Source organism: Silurus meridionalis, chromosome 18 (genome assembly GCF_014805685.1).
Source record: "Silurus meridionalis isolate SWU-2019-XX chromosome 18, ASM1480568v1, whole genome shotgun sequence".
Lineage (NCBI taxonomy): Eukaryota > Metazoa > Chordata > Actinopteri > Siluriformes > Siluridae > Silurus > Silurus meridionalis.
In genome coordinates, this window is record NC_060901.1 from 25798543 (window position 1) to 25819135 (window position 20593).

The window sequence follows — 20593 nt, forward strand, 5'->3', positions numbered from 1 at the left end:
ACTAAGACACTTAAACTAAGACACTTAAACTAAGGCACGTAAACTAAGACACGCTAAACCATGACACTTAAACTAAGGCACGCTAAACTAAGAAACGCTAAACTAAGACACTTAAACTAAAGCACACTAAACTAAGACATGCTAAACTAAGACACTTAAACTAAGACACGCTAAACTAAGACACGCTAAACTAAGGCACGCTAAACTAAGACATGCTAAACCAAGACACTTAAACTAAGGCACACTAAACTAAGACATGCTAAACTAAGACATGCTAAACTAAGACACTTAAACTAAGACACGCTAAACTAAGACACGCTAAACTAAGACACTTAAACTAAGGCACGCTAAACTAAGACACTTAAACTAAGACACTTAAACTAAGGCACGTAAACTAAGACACGCTAAACTAAGACACTTAAACTAAGACACTTAAACTAAGGCACGCTAAACTAAGACACTTAAACTAAGACACTTAAACTAAGGCATGCTAAACTAAGACACGCTAAACTAAGACACTTAAACTAAGGCACGCTAAACTACGACACATAAACTAAGACACGCTAAACTAAGACACTTAAACTAAGGCACGTAAACTAAGACACGCTAAACTAAGACACTTAAACTAAGGCACGCTAAACTAAGACACTTAAACTAAGGCATGCTAAACTAAGGAACGTAAACTAAGACACGCTAAACCATGACACTTAAACTAAGGCACGCTAAACTAAGAAACGCTAAACTAAGACACTTAAACTAAAGCACACTAAACTAAGACATGCTAAACTAAGACACTTAAACTAAGACACGCTAAACTAAGACACGCTAAACTAAGGCACGCTAAACTAAGACATGCTAAACCAAGACACTTAAACTAAGGCACACTAAACTAAGACATGCTAAACTAAGACATGCTAAACTAAGACACTTAAACTAAGACACGCTAAACTAAGACACGCTAAACTAAGACACTTAAACTAAGGCACGCTAAACTAAGACACTTAAACTAAGACACTTAAACTAAGGCACGTAAACTAAGACACGCTAAACTAAGACACTTAAACTAAGACACTTAAACTAAGGCACGCTAAACTAAGACACTTAAACTAAGACACTTAAACTAAGGCATGCTAAACTAAGACACGCTAAACTAAGACACTTAAACTAAGGCACGCTAAACTACGACACATAAACTAAGACACGCTAAACTAAGACACTTAAACTAAGGCACGTAAACTAAGACACGCTAAACTAAGACACTTAAACTAAGGCACGCTAAACTAAGACACTTAAACTAAGGCATGCTAAACTAAGGAACGTAAACTAAGACACGCTAAACTAAGACACTTAAACTAAGGCATGCTAAACTAAGAAACGCTAAACTAAGACACTTTAACTACGGCACGCTAAACTAAGACACTTAAACTAAGGCACGCTAAACTAAGGCACGCTAAACTAAGACACTTAAACTAAGACACTTAAACTAAGGCACGCTAAACTAAGACACGCTAAACTAAGACACTTAAACCACGGCACGCTAAACTAAGGCACACTAAACTAAGACACTTAAACCACGGCACGCTAAACTAAGGCACGCTAAACTAAGACACTTAAACTAAGACACTTAAACTAAGGCACGCTAAACTAAGACACGCTAAACTAAGACACTTAAACTACGGCACGCTAAACTAAGACACTTAAACTTAAGCACGCTAAACTAAGACACGCTAAACTAAGACACATCTACTCAAAAATAATTTTTAATCACTTAGGAATGGTTTTGCACCGTCTCACACCCCAAAATCCGCCACACATCTGGCAATTAAAACCGTCCGTGTGGAAACATAGCAAAAATTCAGTTTGGTGTCCTAATGATTTACCTAATTTAAAATTAATTTGAAGAGTATTAATTAAAGGCACATTTGGAACAAATTGAAATGTGCGATTAAGTTGCAATTAAGCCATTATACATATAATGGAATTTCTACCACAGAGCCTGCTTTGGTTTCAGAACGAAAATTTGGATTCCAGGTAGCCACTGTAAGATTAACTAAACTCGTAACAAATCTAAATCCAAAGGTCCAATGTGTCATGCCTTTACTCTACACACACATATTCTACATGCTGTATAAAACTGTTGGGTGTTGAGATGTGGTGTGACATGAAGTGGAATTCCCACGAAACCCCCTGAAGCGAATCACATCCCGATCGATTCCGCACTGGTTTCCCATAACTTAACTTAATTTTGAGGCTAAATATATTCCATATTAACTAAACTTTACTTTCTAAACATCTGTATTGTTCTATATAACTGCTCTTTTCTGCACATTCCCAGTTCTGCAAAAAAAATTCCCAAATTGTAAAATTAAACATTTACACAAAGCGGTACCTGATGTTGTAGCTTTGTCATGATCGTTCCCGGTTGCATTTGGATTTTTTTTCGTGTTACCCACAGGAAGTGAAAAACACTTGTGCTAGAGTGATATAACATTAGCGATAAAATATCATGCGTCATGAAATTCATATTGGAACAAAACACTTCAAGACATGATTGAAATTTTGGGTGTTTTTTGGGGGGTTTGACGTATAATTCTGCTTCATTGCACCACTCCACTGTTGATTATTTTTCCTAGAACAGCATGACACCAAGTGTTTGAATTGAACTGAATACTTCTTTAAGAATAGCTAACTTACTTCCTGCCTCTGGTGTGCTCAATGAGTCACCATTAGGCTTTGGGGTAACTGGCCTTGGTGTGCTCGGTGTAGTTTTACTGCCACTGCCTGGCCTTGGTGTGCTCGGTGTAGTTTTAATGCCACTGCCTGGCCTTGGTGTGCTCACTGTGGCTGTAACTAAACGGTCAAGTAGTCAGTAATGTAAATGTATATGCATAAATCATATCCTACACAAGAAGAAACTGAGATCGTTGGCGCCTCTCGATCAGCTCCTTAGATGGCGAATGAGTGTATCATCAATGTAAAAACCCAAACACATAAAATATTTACGTATTATTTGGCAAATCGATGAATATAAAACGGGACCCAGCGAATTTGAACAAATCTCTAGTCGTTGTGGTGCATCGTGGGAGATTTTAGGGTGTGAAAGAGATTAAAATGGCGGAACACTTATTACTCAGCAGCAGGAGTAACGATCCCGGGAGCTGATCGAGACGCACTTATTTTAAACACTGTGTGGAATATTAACGGGTCTGTCAGTATATTAATACTAATGTCCTGTTTGAGTCACAAATTAAAAGAAAAACAGATTTTATTGGTGATAAAGAGAATTTTTTTAAAATATTTCTGTTACAGAAATGAGATTCAGGATATTTTAGGATTAGAATAAGAAAAAAGATCAACAGTTTGCATTACATTTTACTTGGAGGGTCACAAGTCTGTAGTTACTCGTCTGATTCTTGTCCTGACATTGATACAGTCCTTCATCCTCTGCAGTCAGGTGCGATATGTGGAGAGAAAAGTTTCCTGGAGCAGCAGCATTAACCAGCTGAATTCGGCTTTTAAAGCGTTGAGTCTCATCAGTAGGATAGATGTCATTAAAACCACCAACTACATTTTCTTTTCTATATTGCCATCTGAGATTTGATACTGTAGCCTGTGGATCAGCGCAGGAGCACGGCAGCACCGCAGACCCTCCCGATGATGCATCAATGGTAATCCGACTATAATCCGATAATTTACAACCTGTACAACACAAAACAGTGTGTCAGCTTCATCATCATCCAGATGTGCACAAGATCATCCTCCAGTATTCATCAACAATTTACTCAAAGCAGCTACTTACATTATGTCTGTATCAATAAAACATAGACTGGGATTCAGCAGGGATTTGGAATTTGTGGTCCATATGTACAACTGTAGATGTTTATGATTTGTTATTAATATATTATTATCAGTCAGAGATGGAACTCGTATGCAGGTAACTGCTTATGTACATTTAAGTACATTTGAATTTGCTGCTTAAGACATTTGGAAGCGAGAGACAAAAACCATCAAGAACCACAGAAGTGTGAACTTCTTCAATGTGGTCTTCTATGGTGCTAAGGCACGCTAAACTAAGACACGCTAAACTAAGACACGCTAAACTAAGGTACGCTAAACTTCTTCATATTAATTTCATAATAATTCCCAGACCACGGAATGTGTTTATACTCTATTTCTTATAAAAACAATTTTTTTTTTAAACGTTAAACCTCATTTTAAAAGCTATTGGTTGAAGGTCCTCTTGTAATCTACTTTTAAAATGTCAAAACAAGTGAGTTCCTCTTCTTCTTTCATTCTGTTTTTCTCTATTTATCTCATCTGTCTCACTCAGTTTTCATTTCCCTGAGATATTAATAGTGATAATAATAATAATAATAATAATAATAATAATAATAATAAAAAGAATCACCAGGTTTTCACCAACTTTTGACTTAAAAGTGTTGCTTTATGAAAAAACACCAAACGTCTGAAGAATAAAATCCAAACGCAAATCTTTATTCTAATCGTGATATTAGAAAGAGATCGGCGTAAGTGAGAAGGTACAGTAGAGAAAATCAGACTCACCGTCAGCGATGTGAAGAAAGACAAGGAGGTAAACGTAAGTCTGCATTCTGACTGCCTCGTACCAACAGCACAAAAATGACACCTCAGTTTGAAAGCTGCACGATTTTCTTTGAGGCAAAGCCACTGGGTCACATGCATGCAAACTGTGGTGTCAGGTTGCTGAAGATTTAATGCTATCAGGCTCAACAATAATAATGAAATCCTACCAAAATAAAACAGAGCACGTTGTTGAATTTTTTTTTATCAAGCGTCGTGTGTTTATGTTCAGACCAGAGGGAAAAATTTAAATCTTCTGCTGCAGTGCCAAGGGTGCCACCCGTTGTTCAGTTCCTGGGTGGGACTGAGAACATCGCCTATTTAACCTGCCCATTGGAGAGGATTGTGCAGCCTTCATAACCGGCAGTAGGGTTCACTGAGGACATCATTCTTCTCCAGGCTTCGTCCAGGACCTTGCTTCAACCCTACCTACCTATCTACCTCCGCCTACCTACCAACCTACCTAGAACCTGTACCGGTCCTTGAAGTCAGGTGGCTCCTGTTAGATTGTAAGGGCTCAAAGAGTTACATCCACAAAACTTTATTGATTAGTTGGGTACACTGTTGTGGATCACGTCTTTGAGTTATTAGGTAGGTATAGACGTATATGGCATGGAGTGAGTGAGTAAGTGTGGACAGGCTGTGGTATTTCCTGCAGTGGATCGGCGTTGGTTGCGTGATCGAGAAGTTTGATGGTCGATGCGTGCGTAGTTATCCCACTTCTCCACTCGATAGGTCACGTGTTGTCTGCCTTCACTCTGCGCTCTTATCTGCCCATTGTGACATCACAGAGATAACTCATCACAAGTTCACTGTAAATGTCCCTCTAGTGGGGAAGTATGGTAAAACAACTAAAGGGAAAGGCTTTTCTACAGGAAGGCATTAGATGCTCTAGTTGTAATTGAGGTGTCCCAAAGTGACCTATGCAGCCTCATCTTCCTGGTTCAAGCTGGTGCATTATTGGTTGTAACTGACCGACCTAACTGAGTGACTGACCTCACTTAACAGGAAAGCTGATTTGGATCAGGTGATTTGGACAGAGACGTGTCCACTGGTCTTTAATCATGTAAATAAAGGACTTTTACAGTTTCTTGAATAAGTCAGTGGCACATTAAAGACCCCCACAACCTGAATCAGGTGTGGATATGCAGTGGCAGAGACATGGTTGAGTTTTGTTTGTGAATGGAGGTAAGTGTTCTCTCCACACAGGTGTTGAATTCAACAGCAAATCTAAAACTACATAAAGCATGATATAAAATCTAGATGTTCTGGACTTTAAATAAAAAACAAGGGCTGCTGGAGTTTAAAACAACATTTTTTTTATTATTGTAAGTGAACTGGACCTTATATGAAAATCTAGATAAGGGTACTTGGTCTTGACCAATGAAATCTAGTGAAATCTATGTTATGCTCCAAATGCTTGTTGGGGGTGCATTAAAACCATTATTCTAAAACAATTATTATTTAAAACAATTATTATTTAAAACAATTATTACACAAGCCTGTGCCGGTCCCAAGCCCCGATAAATAGGAATGGTTATGTTATGAAAGGCATCCAGGGTAAAACATGTGCCAAAGTAGGCAGGAGAACAAGGAGATGCGGCAGCAGGTAAAGAGGGATCAACAGTACAAAGTAATGGATAGTGTGTTAGAGAAGTGAAGAAAAGAGTGCAGGCAGGGTGGAGTGGGTGGAGAAGAGTGATAGCAGTAGTGATTTGTGATAGAAGAGTATCTGTGAGAGTGAAAGGGAAAGTTTATAGGACTGTGGTGAGATTTGAGATGTTGTATGGATTAGAGACAGTGGCATTGAGTAAAAGACAGAAGGTGGAGCTGGAGGTAGCAGAACTGAAGATGTTGAGATGTTCGTTGGGATTTGATGGACAGGATTAGAAATTAGTTTATTAGAGGAACTGCCCATGTAGGACGTTTTGGAGACAAGGTGAGGGAGGTGAGATTGAGATGGTTTGGACATGTGCAGAGGAGGGACATGGGGTATATCAGTAGGAGAATGCTTAGGATGGAGTCACCAGGAAGGAGGAAAAGAGGTTGGCCAAGGAGGAGGTTTATGGATGTGGTGAGGGAAGACATGCAGGTAGTTGGTTTGGAAGAGGCAGATGTAGAAGACAGGGGGGTATGGAGACGGAAAATCCGCTGTGGCGCCCCTAATGGGAGCAGCCGAAAGAAGAATACAATATGATGTAAACACTGCAATTAAAATTTTTCTTGTTTTGAGTTTCACAACTTCAGATTCACACTTCCATCTCCATCAGTTGCGCTGTAGAGAAACCGACCAGCATCTGATGAAGAGAAGAGCAAAGTGGAAAATAACATCATACACACATTTTGTATAATGACACACCAGGATAAAACTGGGTACCTTTTTTTGGGTGGTGCAATAGACCAGAGCCACAATTTGCAGGATGATCGCAGTCCCCACGGTGATGGGGATGAATGGAAAAGACTCTGTGTGAAAGATTTTTTTCAATTTTATTTTGAAATACAGATTTTTGAATGAAATTCTAATGTGTATCATCTAACATGCTTTTTAAACAGAATATATAATATTTTTACTTTAGTTTTACAATTTTGCTATAAGAGAACTGAAAGAATGTTACATATTGTTGCGCAGTGTTTTATTCTTCTGCTGAACGTTTTTTTTTTATTTAAGTTCCAAGACTTAAAAAATATAAAACAATGTGCAAAATATTTAAACAAACTCGTATGGTGAAAACGCAATCATTCACAGATCCCTTGAGAAGAAAGGAACAAAAAAATATCTGGAAATTAAAAAAAAAAATCCTGACAAAAAAGCTTTAAGAAACTGAAAACAGAAGGAAACGTCCATCAAAAGTTTAGCCACACAACATCAAAAACCAAGCGAAGAACTCAAACACAGGTGGTGGTGATTAGCTACTGTTTAAAAAGCAGAGGGTAAATTGGGGACATCTGGTGGACAGAGAGAGTAATACAGTCTGATTCCTAACGGGACACAATCCTGAAAAACTGTAACTAAAAATAGACGTGATAAATATTCAACTTGGAATAAAACACACAAGGATGTGCTTTTATTAGTAGCAGAGCAACTTTAAGATAAAACTAGATCTTTAGATTTTTTAATTGAACATAATAATATGAAGATTCAAGATTTCAAAATTTCAGTTGTGACCCCTACAGGAAGTGGGAAACATTGGATTTAAAAAGTGTTCAGTTGCAACTTCGTATCTTCGCACAGCAGGACACCGTGTTTTATCGAATACTTATTAAAAAAATCTAACTCAATTCCTGACCTTCTTTTGACCTTGTGCTCAGAGTGGTTGTAGTAATTTAAATCTATATTCATCAATTATATTTCATCTCACAACAATAAGAAAGTAAGACATTCTAAACACTGAATATATTAAAAACATTTAAATATAAAATGATACAAAAATGATAAGAAGATTGGTAAAAAGAAGGAACAGCGAAACGCTAACTTTACCTTGACTACTTGACTGCTTCTTGCCCTGACGTTCACACACTCCTCCATCCTCTACAGTCAGGTTTGATATGCTCATTGTCACATTTCCTGAAGAGATCAAATAAAATGCATGAATAGAGAGAGTACGGTTTAATGGTAAATAGAATTTCTCACGAAAATATAGATGAATATACAGTGGTGTGAAAAAGTGTTTTCCACAACAAGCAGTTTTTAAATGAAGGTTTTTATTATTATTGAGGGTAAACCCTGGTTGAAAAAGTGTTTGCCCCCCACTAATAACTGGTTGGGCCTCCGATAGCAGCCACAGCTGCAATCAAGTGTTTGTGGTAACTTGCAGTGAGTCTGTTACAGCTCTGTGGAGAAACTTTGCTCCACTCATCTATGCAGAATTGTTGTAATTCAGCCACATTGGAGTGTTTCCCAGCATGAACCGCCTTTTTAAGGTCAAGCCACAGCATCTCAATAGGATTCAGGTCAGGATTTTGACTAGGCCACTCTAAAGTCTTAATTTTGTTTTTCTTCAGCCATTCAGAGCTGGTGTGTTTTGGATCAGATCCCAAGTTTGCTTCAGTTGAGGTCATGAACAGATGGCTGGACATTCTCCTTCAGGATCTTTTGGTAAACAGCAGCATTCATGGTTCCATTTATCACAGCAAGTCTTCCAGGTCCTGAATCAGCAAAACAGCCCCAGACCATCACACTACCACCACCATATTTCACTGTTGGTATGATGTTCTTTTTTTGAAATGCAGTGTTACTTTCATGCCAGACCTAATGGGACACACAGCTTCCATAAAGTTCAACTTTTGTCTCATCAGTCCACAGAGTACTTTCCCCAAAGTCTTGGGGATTATCGAGATGTTTTTTGGCAAAACTGAGATAAGACTTGCAGAGCCTTGCAGCCATGCAGATTGTTTTTGCCCAGTCTCTTTCTTATGGTGGAGTCGTGAACACTGACCTTAACTGAGGCAAGTGAGGCCTGCAGTTTTTAGGATGTTGTTGTGAGGTCTTGTATATAAATGACTTTATAGCCTTTTCAAGACTGATAGATCTCAATTACTTTGTGTCTCATTTGTTCCTAAATTTCTTTTAGCAGCAAACTTTATTTTCGACAGCTCTAATCTGGTGACCCAGGAATTATGTTTAATACAATTGTGTCAGGTAAATATACTCAATTATATTAATTGTTACTTTCTAAATATTGGTATATTTCTGTTTTTATGTTTTTTTTCCTAGAAAAAAAATCACAAATTGTGATTATTGATTGTTATTAAGTGAAAGATACTTATGTTAAAGGTTTATAGATTCTACAACATAAGAAATGACAAGATTGTGTGTCATGGACTTTCTACACAATGAAATGGAAGAGAAATTGGAATAAAACACTTGAGGACATACAGTGTTTGAAAAAAATTATCTATTTTGGGGTGGTGGGTGTAACTCTGCTTAATTACACTGTTTATTTTCAATAGAACAGCAAGACATCAAATGTTTTATTGCATACTTCTTTAAGAAAAATAAAATAAAACTTACTTCCTGGTTGTTTTGTGCTCCCTGTGGATTTCCTGCCGCTGTTTGTGCTTGTTGCCACTGTTGTACGAAGCATCCGAGGAGCTGAAGGGTCAAATAATCAGTAATGTAAATGCATATTCATAAATCATATTTGACTCCACACGGTGAGAAGTGAGATAGTTGATGCGTTTTGACCAGCTACCTAAATGGTGAATCAGTATATCATTTATATTGTATATCATGTGATGGGGACCCAGGATCCCTTCACAGTAGTGCATTGGTGACTCGGTTTCTGTTGACTAACTAACTGAATTACATCCGTCAATTTAACAACCCATACTTATCAAATATTTACATTTTATAAGGATGTGGTCTTTAAATAGTCAAATTCTTGCTCACCTCCAATACCGAAACTGGGAGCTGCTCTGGGATATTAGTCAGTATTTTAATTCTTATGTCCTGTTTGAGTCAAAAAAATTACTCATTAAAGAAAATATTTTATTGATAATAAAGATAATTTTCCTTAACATCATTTTTATATAACAGAAATCAGAACAACAGTTTGCATTACCTTTTACTTTGAGGTACACAAGTCTGTAGTTACTCGTCCGATTCTTGTCCTGACATTGATACGTTCCTTCATCCTCTGCAGTCAGGTGCGATATTTGTATTGTAAAATTTCCTGGAGCATCAGCATTAACCATCTGAATTCGGCCCTTGAAGCGGTCAGTCTCCTCAATTGGATAGATGTCATAAAAAACATGTGGTGGATCTTTTCTATACTGCCATTTGAGATTTGGTACTGTATCCTGTTGACCAGCGCAGGAGCACGGCAGCACCGCAGACCCTCCTGGTGATGCATTAATGATAATCTGATTATAATCCCCTAAAGTACAACCTGTAAAGTACAAAACAGTGTATCAGCTTCATCATCATTATTATGATTACAAGATCTTTCTCCGGTATTTATAACTCATACTCCAGTAACCACATTCGGGGTTCCCTCTTGAGTCTGGTTCCTCTCAAGGTTTCTTCCCTATGCCGTCTCAGGGAGTTTTTCCTTTGCCACAGTCGCCACCGGCTCGTTCATCAGGGACAAACTTACACTTATAAAGAACATTTTCATTTTTTAGCACCACATTATCTGTGTAAAGCTGCTTTGAGACAATGTTTAATGTTAAAAGTGCAATACAAATAAAAATTAATTGAATTAAATTGAGTTTTCATCCATGCAATTGATAGACCTGATACACTTCTTGAATGTGGTCTTTTCTGGCGCTAAGACACGTAAAACTAAGACCCACTATTTTGTTTAATATCAATCCCATCATGAGGCCCAGACCAGGAAATGTGCTTATACACACTTTTCTTATAAAAATGGATTTATTTTCTTTAAAACGTTCAAACTAAATTTGAATGTTAAACCTCATTTTACAACATATCAGTTGAAGGTCCTTTTGTAATCTACTTTTAAAATGTCAAAACAAGTGAGTTCCTCTTCTTCTTTCATCTCTCATTCTCTTTCTCTCTTCATCTCTCACTCAAAAGCGAATCTTTATTCTAATCGTGATTTTAGAAAGAAATGGGCGGTAGTGAAAAGGTACAGTAAAGAAAATCGGACTCACCGTCAGCGATGTGAAGAAAGACGAGGAGATAAACGTAAGTCTGCATTCTGACTGCCTCGTACCAACAGCACAAAAATGACAGTTTGAAAGCTGCACAATTTTGCTGTGCAACAGTTGTGGGTTTGAGACAAAGCCACTGAGTCACATGGTTGCTGTGAGATGTACACACACATACACACACACAAACACACACACACAAACATGCACACAATTGTATTTCTTGTTAACAGTAATAGTTAATGCAAAGCTGATTAAACGAAAAAAAAAGAAGTATAAACGTTTTACTTAAATATCAACACTGAGCAAAATCTCTGTGATTTGTGCAAAGCATTGAGACAAAGCATGAGAAAGAGCCTGACACTTCTTTTGTGGTTTTACACATTCCACTAAGTAGTCTACAGTTTCTCCTTTTTATTTTCTTTATTCAATTTTTACCCACCTGATTAGCAGACTGTCAAATTTACATCCAAATCAACGATTAAGTTCCTGTGTAGTTCAGAAAGTAAATGAAAAGGGGGCAGAATCTTGGACAAGGCTGTGAGTAGAACCATGAAAATGGCTGTGTCAATGCTAGTTCATCGGGATCATCTGCATAACATAGTGCCTTTGTGGTGCCGAAAGACCCAAAATGAAACGGGAGGTGAGACGGTTCCTGGAACTGGATAGACATTATTGCAGGGTTTGTGTTTAATTATTTGGACGTCACCAGCAAACTGATCTGATCTCTGATCTCACCACAAAGAGAGGACTGGATCCTGTCCAGTGGGCAGTCATGCTAGCAGGCTTTGACTCATACAGACCAACACAAAAGGACAGGCAACTGGGGGCAGTGTTGTCCGAGGTAATGGAGGGTACAATTATGAGTCTTTCGCAAACTGTCCATCATTAAGCTGTTGGTTATTTTAAAACTAACCTTTATCTGGGAAATCAAAAGGATATTTATACCAATATTTAATCTTTTAACTGGTTGCCTATGGTAGATTATTTCTCGCCAGAGAAATAAATTCCAAATTTGTTATCGGTGTAATGGTGAAGAAACCAATCGAATAGATCAATTGATGGAAGGTTTGTGAAGAAATGTTATGCTTCCTTGTAATGTAGTATTTAAAAAATACAGTAGTTTATTTTACAATACATGGTCTGGCTGCTGTGTTTTGTAGTTTATTTTTAATACACTTAATGTTAAGGTATTTGGTATTTTATTTGAAAATACATTTTGATTGCCAAACATAGCATCTTACCCATAATTGGTGGGGGTTCTGGTCTTGTTACCCTGCAAATATAATCCTGATATGGAGGAATAGGTAACAATGAGATTCAAGGTGGCTATATTGGTCACTGATTTGTTTTTGTTTGGTTTTTGAATGTCAGAAATGTATATTTGTGAATGTTGAGATGTTATATTGGTTTCACTGGTAAAAATAAATAATTGAAATGGATATGAATTTGTTTTTTGTTAAGTTGCCTAATAATTATGCACAGTAATAGTCACCTGCACACACAGATATCCCCCTAAAATAGCTAAAACTAAAAACTACTTCCAAAAATATTCAGCTTTGATATTAATGAGTTTTTTGTGTTCATTGAGAACATGGTTGTTGTTCAAATTAAATCCTCAAATAAAATTAATCCTCAAAAATACAACTTGCCTAATAATTCTGCACTCCCTGTATAAAATATTATTTACATATATAACATTTCTTTAGATAGTTATTATATTTCCATCTTCACATGTTCCATTGTCGTTCATAGTTACTTTTATATGTACAGAATACTTTAGTTTACATCCATGCGAATGTATTTCACCTCCGTTCCATCAATATTTTCATCCCTTCACAAATCTTTTCGTTTACCCACTCTAGTTATTCTCCCTAGTTAGAGGTGAGAGACAGAGACAACACTAATGTAAACTTCTTGAATGTGGTCTTCTTTATAACAATTCCATCATAACTTTGTGACCAATAAATGTGTCTATACACTCTGCTCGAACACTTTTTTATTGCAGTTTCTTCTTCTACTTCTTTGGGCTTCTTCCATTAGGGGGCGCTACAGCGGATCATCTGTCCCCATACCCCTCTGTCTTTTTCACAACAACTACCTGCATGTCCTCTCTTACCACATCCATAAACCTCCTCCTTGGCCTTCCACTTTTCCTCCTTCCTGGTGGCTCCATCCTCAGCATTCTCCTACTGATATACCCCATGTCCCTCCTCTGCACATGTCCAAACCATCTTAATCTCACTTCCCTCACCTTGTCTCCAAAACGTCCTACATGCACTGTCCCTCTAATAAACTCATTTTAAATCTTGTCCATCCTCGTCACTTCCAACAAAAACCTCAACATCTTCAGCTCTGCTACCTCCAGCTCCACCTCCTGTCTTTTACTCAATGCCACTGTCTCTAAACCATACAACATCTCAGGTCTCACCACAGTCCTATAAACTTTCCCTTTCACTCTCACAGATACTCTTCTATCACAAATCACTCCTGCTATCACTCTTCTCCACCCACTCCACCCTGCCTGCACTCTTTTCTTCACTTCTCTAACACACTCTCCATTACTTTGCACTGTTGACCCCAGATACCTGAACTCCTCCACCTTCTCCACCTCTTCTCCCTGCAACCGCACCACTCCACTGCCCTCCCTTTAGAAGTTCATTTTTGTACAAATATTAAAAGAAAGTAAACAAGACCAATAGTAATTAGATGATGATTTACTGACTACAGCTCAGCTCTATAATTCTCTCCAATTTACCTGCCTAAAGGAACATCTAAGGTGCTCAGGAACTTGCACCATTGAGAGCATCCTGATGGAAAATAGTTTTGGACGGTAATGAAGACCCTTAGCCATCCCAGCAATTGACTTTTCCCAGTTGCAGTCAGGGAAAAACATATACTCCCTGATTTAACACCGAGAGAACGACTAGAGAGAATTCAGGCTCTCAACCAGGAGAACATCGAGAACTAAAGCTTGGATTTATACGAACTTCAGTTTAGCCACATTGTCACAGACATACGTGCTGTAACACATTCCAACACATTTCTATTGTTATCATTTTGACCCCCCCAAAAAAAACGAGCTGGGGACCTGGTTTTGTGGCCGAGGTCGCGAAGGTTATTTATTACTTCATCATGCAGATTATTGGTTGCGTGATTCATGTACCGTTACAGTGTCTGGCGGTCGTACGCATGAACACAGCTGACTTTTTTGTCCATGTATTGTAAAAAGTCGGGGTAAATTTGGTAAAAGCACCATCTTGGATGATCATTTTAAATATTGTAAAACCTTTTTGTTTAAAAAAAAACATATTTTTGTTGCAATACTTATGTACTTCCAAAACTAGTCAGTTCCTCTTTTTTAATCATTTTCTCTCTCTCTCTCTCTCTCTCTCTCTCTCTCTCTCTCTACTTTCATTTCACTGAAAAGAAAAGAAAAATCACCAAGTTTGCACACATTTATGACTTATAGTGTCGAGAAAATCGGACTCACCGACAGCGATATGAAGAAAGACGAGAAAATAAACACAAGTCTGCATTCTAACTGACGGCACAAAAATGACAACTCGGTGTGAAAGCTGCACAAAATTGTTGCTGTGGGTCAGAGACGAAGCCACTGGGTCACATGGTTGCTGGGAGACACACACATATACACACACAATTTCCTTTTTTCCCCAAACAATAATAGTTCATGCAAAACTGAGTTTTAAAAGTTGATACTATTTCTATTCAACTATTAACACTGAATATAATGTATTTAATTCTGGTCTTTAGATACTAAGAAATAAAAAAAGCATCAGAAACTACTGCCCAATATGTCCCACTCAATTATACCGATCAGGTATGACATTATGACATTATGACATTTTGACATTATAAAATTATGACATTATAACATTATGAGTGGTGATGTTGTATGGTTTAGAGACAGTGGCATTGAGTAAAAGACAGGAGATGGAGCTGGAGGTAGCAGAGCTGAAGATGTTGAGATGTTTATTGGGAATGTCGACAATGGACAGGATTAGAAACGAGTTTATTAGAGGGACAACGCATGTAGGACGTTTTGGGGACAAGGTGAGGGAGGTGAGATTGAGATGGTTTGGATATGTGCAGAGGAGGGACGTGGGTTATATCCGTATGCTGAGGATGGAGACACCAGGAAGAAGGAAAAGAAGAAGGCCAAAGAGGAGGTTCCAATATACCCCAACACTGATTATATCTTCATCATGGTGCCTGTTAGTGGGTGGATACATTTTAAGGCAGCAAGTGAACATTTATTTCCTCAAATACGTGTTAGAAACACTAAAAATGGGCGAGCATAAGGATTTGAGTGAGTTTGACAAAAGTCTAGACAACTGTGGGTTATTCCTGGTCTGCATTGGACAGAATTGATCACACGTGCTCCAAGGATGGATTATTCTTTGATTTTCACATTTCATTACTCCACTGTTCTGAGAAGATGTTCCACTAGATTTTGGAGTGTGCTTATGGATATTTGTGTTCATCAGCCACAAGGGTGTTACGAAAGGCAGGTACTAATGTAGGTAAGGAGACCTGGGGTGCAGTCAGCGTTCACATTCATCACAAAGGTGTTCAGTAGGGATGAGATCAGGTCACTCAAGATATTCCTATCTAAAGCATGTCAAACAGATTTTTTTTTAAAGAGCTCACTTTGTGCACAGGGGCATCGCCATGCTGAAACAGGTTTTGGGTTTCAAGTTTTAGTGAATGCAAAATTGTATTATAGCACATCTAGAGATGTGCTGTACGATTGAGTGCCTCCAGATTTGGGGTAACAGTTTGGAAAAGAACCACATATAGCAGGAAAGGTCAGGTGTCCCAATACCTTTGGAAATATAGTGTTAAAATTTAAATGAGCTATTTTTTACTTATACTTGAATAGATTATAAGACCAGTAACTTATACTTGTACAGTGTACGATATTTCTGTTTCTAATTACGAAGTATCATTATAGTCATAAAACTTGAAATATAACGTTAAAGTAAAACACCATTCCTTGATTGGGGATTTCGAGGGGGATAATCTTTGAAAAATACAAAACATAACAAAGTGTAATAAAGGTCAAACTTGTGCAAAGTACAGTAATGGAGCCACATTTGCCTTAGTAACTAATTTGTTTACATTTATACCAAATGCACCTAAAAATGCATTTTTATAGCAATAGTTTTTTTGATACTTGAAACACCACTTTAACACATCTGCCAATTCTGAGAAACATTAGCCCTTATTATATAGCTCTTACTGCACTACAGTGTGTGTACTGTAGCAGTATCGGTTTCCCTGCATAACACCAGCGATCAATGCATAATTTCTATTTCGGCTTACTAAACCATATATTACTGTCACGAATACTGACATGTTGGTTTATTTTAGACCATGAATTCCCCCCCTCCCCCTTCCTCCAACCCCTCCAACCCAAACTTGTCTGTTTTGATGTGGTTTGAGTTCTGAAGGTAAAATCAATAATGAAAAATGATCATTCTTTGGCAGCCCAAGCTGAGGAGCAACAATCCATTACTTCCGGAGCAGCTACAAATTTATCAGGTCTTGCGAAACAGAGGCAATTAAAAGGTAAACTCATTAAAACTTTGGCCATAGTTTCCCAAGGCAAGATAAGAAAATCCTTAGTGCAGTGATATAATGAGTAGTGAGATTGATGGAACTAGAGCATGAAACAAACTTGTTTAGCTTGGAAATCTGTATGGCATTTTTTTTATAGGTTGCAGTAAGAATTTGTGACAAATTCATGCCCAGTGCTTCTGGCTTTTGATCCACTGTGACACTTCTACTAAAATACAAAAATGTTGCAGCAGCACGATGAATAATTTCATGCAGACATTAGGTGGTATCAAAAAGTTTCAACCAGCTCTGTTTACAAGAAAGTATTTTATTTATCCACATTTACACACCATCACCTTCAAAACAGTCCCCTTGCACAGCATTCCCACCACCTCTGCAAGTCTTCTTTTCGAAGAGCGTCAAGCACCTTTTGCAATTTGTGCAGGATCTCTGCAATAGTGTCAAAACAAGGAGCAGGATCTTCATCTTCTGGAAGAGGGTGAAGTCTGCACTAGCCGAATCTGGCAAGTAGGGTGGTTGCATAATAGCAGACGTGGTAACGCACGTGGTAAGTATAGCACCAGTTTCTTTTGGCACACTGACATCTGAAGGTCGGTGCTCCCTGTGACTGTGAATGCAGCCTTGTTATAAAAAAAAAATTTGATAGCTCGTATAAGTTCGCAGTATACATCAAAATAGGGGGGAAAAATGTGAACTCTGTAACTTCGACCTTGGTATGGTAGTTGGTACCAAATGGGTTCCAATTTTTTTATAACTCGAAACTGTTCATTTCCTAGCACTTTTTTAAAAAAACAGTAGTTTTTAGAGTTCACACAGAATAGTATTGTGATTGTTTGAAAAAGCCAAGGTTGAAAAAAAATAGAAAAAAAAAAGATGATGGTCTTGCTAATGGTTTTCAGAGGCTGCCTTATGTATCAAGATTCGTTGACCCCCCTGGAGCTGTAGAGATGGATCTTTTTCCTCTTATAGCCAAGGCAAAACTGAGCAGTAAGTAACTTGTCCATGTGCATGTGTCATTCAATTATGCAGACAAGAAGCTTGTCTTCTGCACAAGCCATAATCTTTGCGGTTATAAAGTAGATATGGGCACAAAATGAGCAGGGGTACCTATTGTTAGTCTTGGTACAAGTCCCTTGTGAGGCATTGGCCTTGTAAAGGGAAGAGTTTTTTTTTTTTGGTTCAGCCAATTACTGCACATGCTACTGCAAAGAAGAGCGTGAATAATTTTATTCTTCTGCATTTACATTTATGCAATTGGCAGACCTACATCTAACAGCATAGATGCCTAAGATAATTACAAGACATGGGCCAGTGCTGTAAAAATGAGTGATCATCTCACATTGGCACCCAGACCAAGACAATAAGAGGAAAATAAAATGGGGAACTGCTCTGCATAGCACCAGGAAAGCCCCTGCAATAGGTACCCTGACCCCTCATAGAAAGGTGGCAAATGAGTTTCTTTTCAACCACAGTTGTTTTCAGGTAGATCATAAAAGGGACATAACTGGTGTATAATTTGTTGAAGAGGATGTGTTTTTTCAAGCCAGCTAACCAGTTCAACAAAGAGGTTCCATCTCGGTATGACGCATTAGCCCAATTACTAAAGTTTAACATCTGCATAGCTCCTCTTCCTCAATAGACCAACACTGAAAAAAGCACCAGCGGATGTCCCTTTTTCAATCTCCTTCACCAAAAAATTGACAAGGGGATTAAATGCTAGAGTACCTCTTGTCTATTTAGAAGCATGTGTACATGTGCCAATGCTACCAATTAATGATGCATGTTCTTCTTTCAGACCTTGCTATTTAAGTGTAGGAGGAAGCGCATATATTCTCCACCAACTGCCTTTGGGTAATTAAACCTCACCCCACTCAAGGCTCACACGCCCACATGAAGTCACTGCATAGCTCCAGCAAGCTTTAGGTACCAATGGACTCTGGATAGTTCAAGTTCAAGTTTAGGTTTTTTTCTATAGCGCTTATCACAATGGACATTGTCTCAAAGCAGTTTTACAGAACTAAAGTAAATGATGGGGGTGACTGTGTCAAGGAAAAACTCAGTAGATGTTATGAGGAAGAACCAGGAGCTACTGAGCAACTCATAAAACACCTTCTCCAAGGTCTAAAGCCATATATAGTATTTCCTTATGTATTTTCTAATGCCTTGCTCAAATAGATATGCTTTTACTGGTTTTGTAGACTGTAACTGATGTGTTACTGTGTGTTTGGTGCCACCCATCCTCTTGAGCCTGGTTCCTCTCAAGGTTTCTTCCTTATGCCATCTTAGAAAGTTGTTCCTTGTTCATTAGGGACCAACATATTATTATTTAAAAGAACAATCTTATTCATTCCTTTCTACCACATTATCTGTGTAATGCTGCTTTGAGACAATGCCCAATGTTAAAAATTGCTTTACGAATAGAAATTAATTGAATTGAATTTATCGGATGCACCCGAATGCTCATTGGTCATTAATTTCGACATTTAACTACTAGTACTCATGGAAAAGTATTACTAGTATTTAGGGGTGGCAACAATTTGATGTTCTGCAATCTTATCTTTGCAAGAGGTGTTATAAAACAAGGATCCTACCATTTTGGTTTTATGGGGGTGCGCGATGTCTGATTTCACATAGAACTTCTGGTTCTGGTTCTTTATCAAAAATTCTCCCAATTAGTTAATATATAAATATATGAAAAGAAACAAGCTTAAAATCAATATGTTTCACATCTATGGGTGCCATAAACTGTATTATCCCAACACACAGACACACACTTACACAAATTCACTCGCTATTGAGATTCTCTAAAAATTGCTTTCATTCACTCTTATTCTCTTTATGTTTTCTGGCTTATTTTTCTGCTCTTGGCATCTTCTAGACACTCTCTCTGTCTCTCTCTAACCTCTCTATCTTGCTGTCTCAGTCTCAGAGACAGGTGTGTGTGCAGCAGGGTTCCAATCAAGGAAAAGCTCACACTAACACCCAACCGTGTACACAGGTAGCAATCGGTAAAAGAACAGCAGGTGTGTGTACTTTGAAGTCTGATTTCAAAGTACACCCACACACATCCTCATTCAAGTTTAAAAATAAAATGCACCAGGTGCTAAAGAAGAAGAATGGGACCACATGAGTTTAAGAACTGCCAGTAAACACTTGAAGGCTTGAAGATTTTAAAAATGTAATTGCTCATCCCTACTGAACCCATTTGGGATGAATTGGAACGCTGACTGCACCCCAGGTCTCCTCATCTACATCAGTACCTGCCTTTCATGACACTCTTGTGGCTGAAATATCCATAAGCACACTCCAAAAAATTTAGTGGAACATCTTCCCAGAACAGTGGAGGGAATTATGAAAGCAAATTGGGAATAAATGTGGAATGCAATGCTAAAAAATCACATATCGTACTTATGACCAGGTGACACAATACTTTTGGAAATATAGTATGCATTGTAGTGCTACATAATTAAGAATATTATAACACATTATACATTATATAAATATAATGGCTCAGGACCCCATGTTGCATGAATAGTTCACCTCATTAATGATGGAACTGTAATGGATGGACATTTGGTGCCACCCAAATAAGGATGGGTTCTTCCTCATGAACTCTCAGGGAGTTTGTCCTTGTCACAGTTGCCACTGGTTTACTCATTAGGGATAAACTTAAGAAACAAACTTATTGGCACTAAAATTATTAATTCATTTATATGACTTTATTGCCACTGTATCTCCTTAAAGACGCTTTGAGACCATTTCCATTGTTAAAAGTGCTCTA

The 20593-nt window shown here is 38.0% G+C and overlaps 1 long non-coding RNA gene across 1 annotated transcript; it reads right to left on the reverse strand.

Annotated features, from left to right (window-relative positions):
• Positions 1 to 6721: 6721 nt before the first annotated feature.
• On the reverse strand, positions 6722 to 14814 carry LOC124401464. Its single transcript, XR_006928568.1, has 8 exons — positions 14705 to 14814; positions 11215 to 11366; positions 10161 to 10487; positions 9989 to 10048; positions 9611 to 9691; positions 8078 to 8164; positions 6977 to 7062; positions 6722 to 6896 (listed from the first exon to the last, which is right to left on the reverse strand). It is a non-coding gene; the product is annotated as an uncharacterized LOC124401464 (long non-coding RNA).
• Positions 14815 to 20593: the final 5779 nt, after the last annotated feature.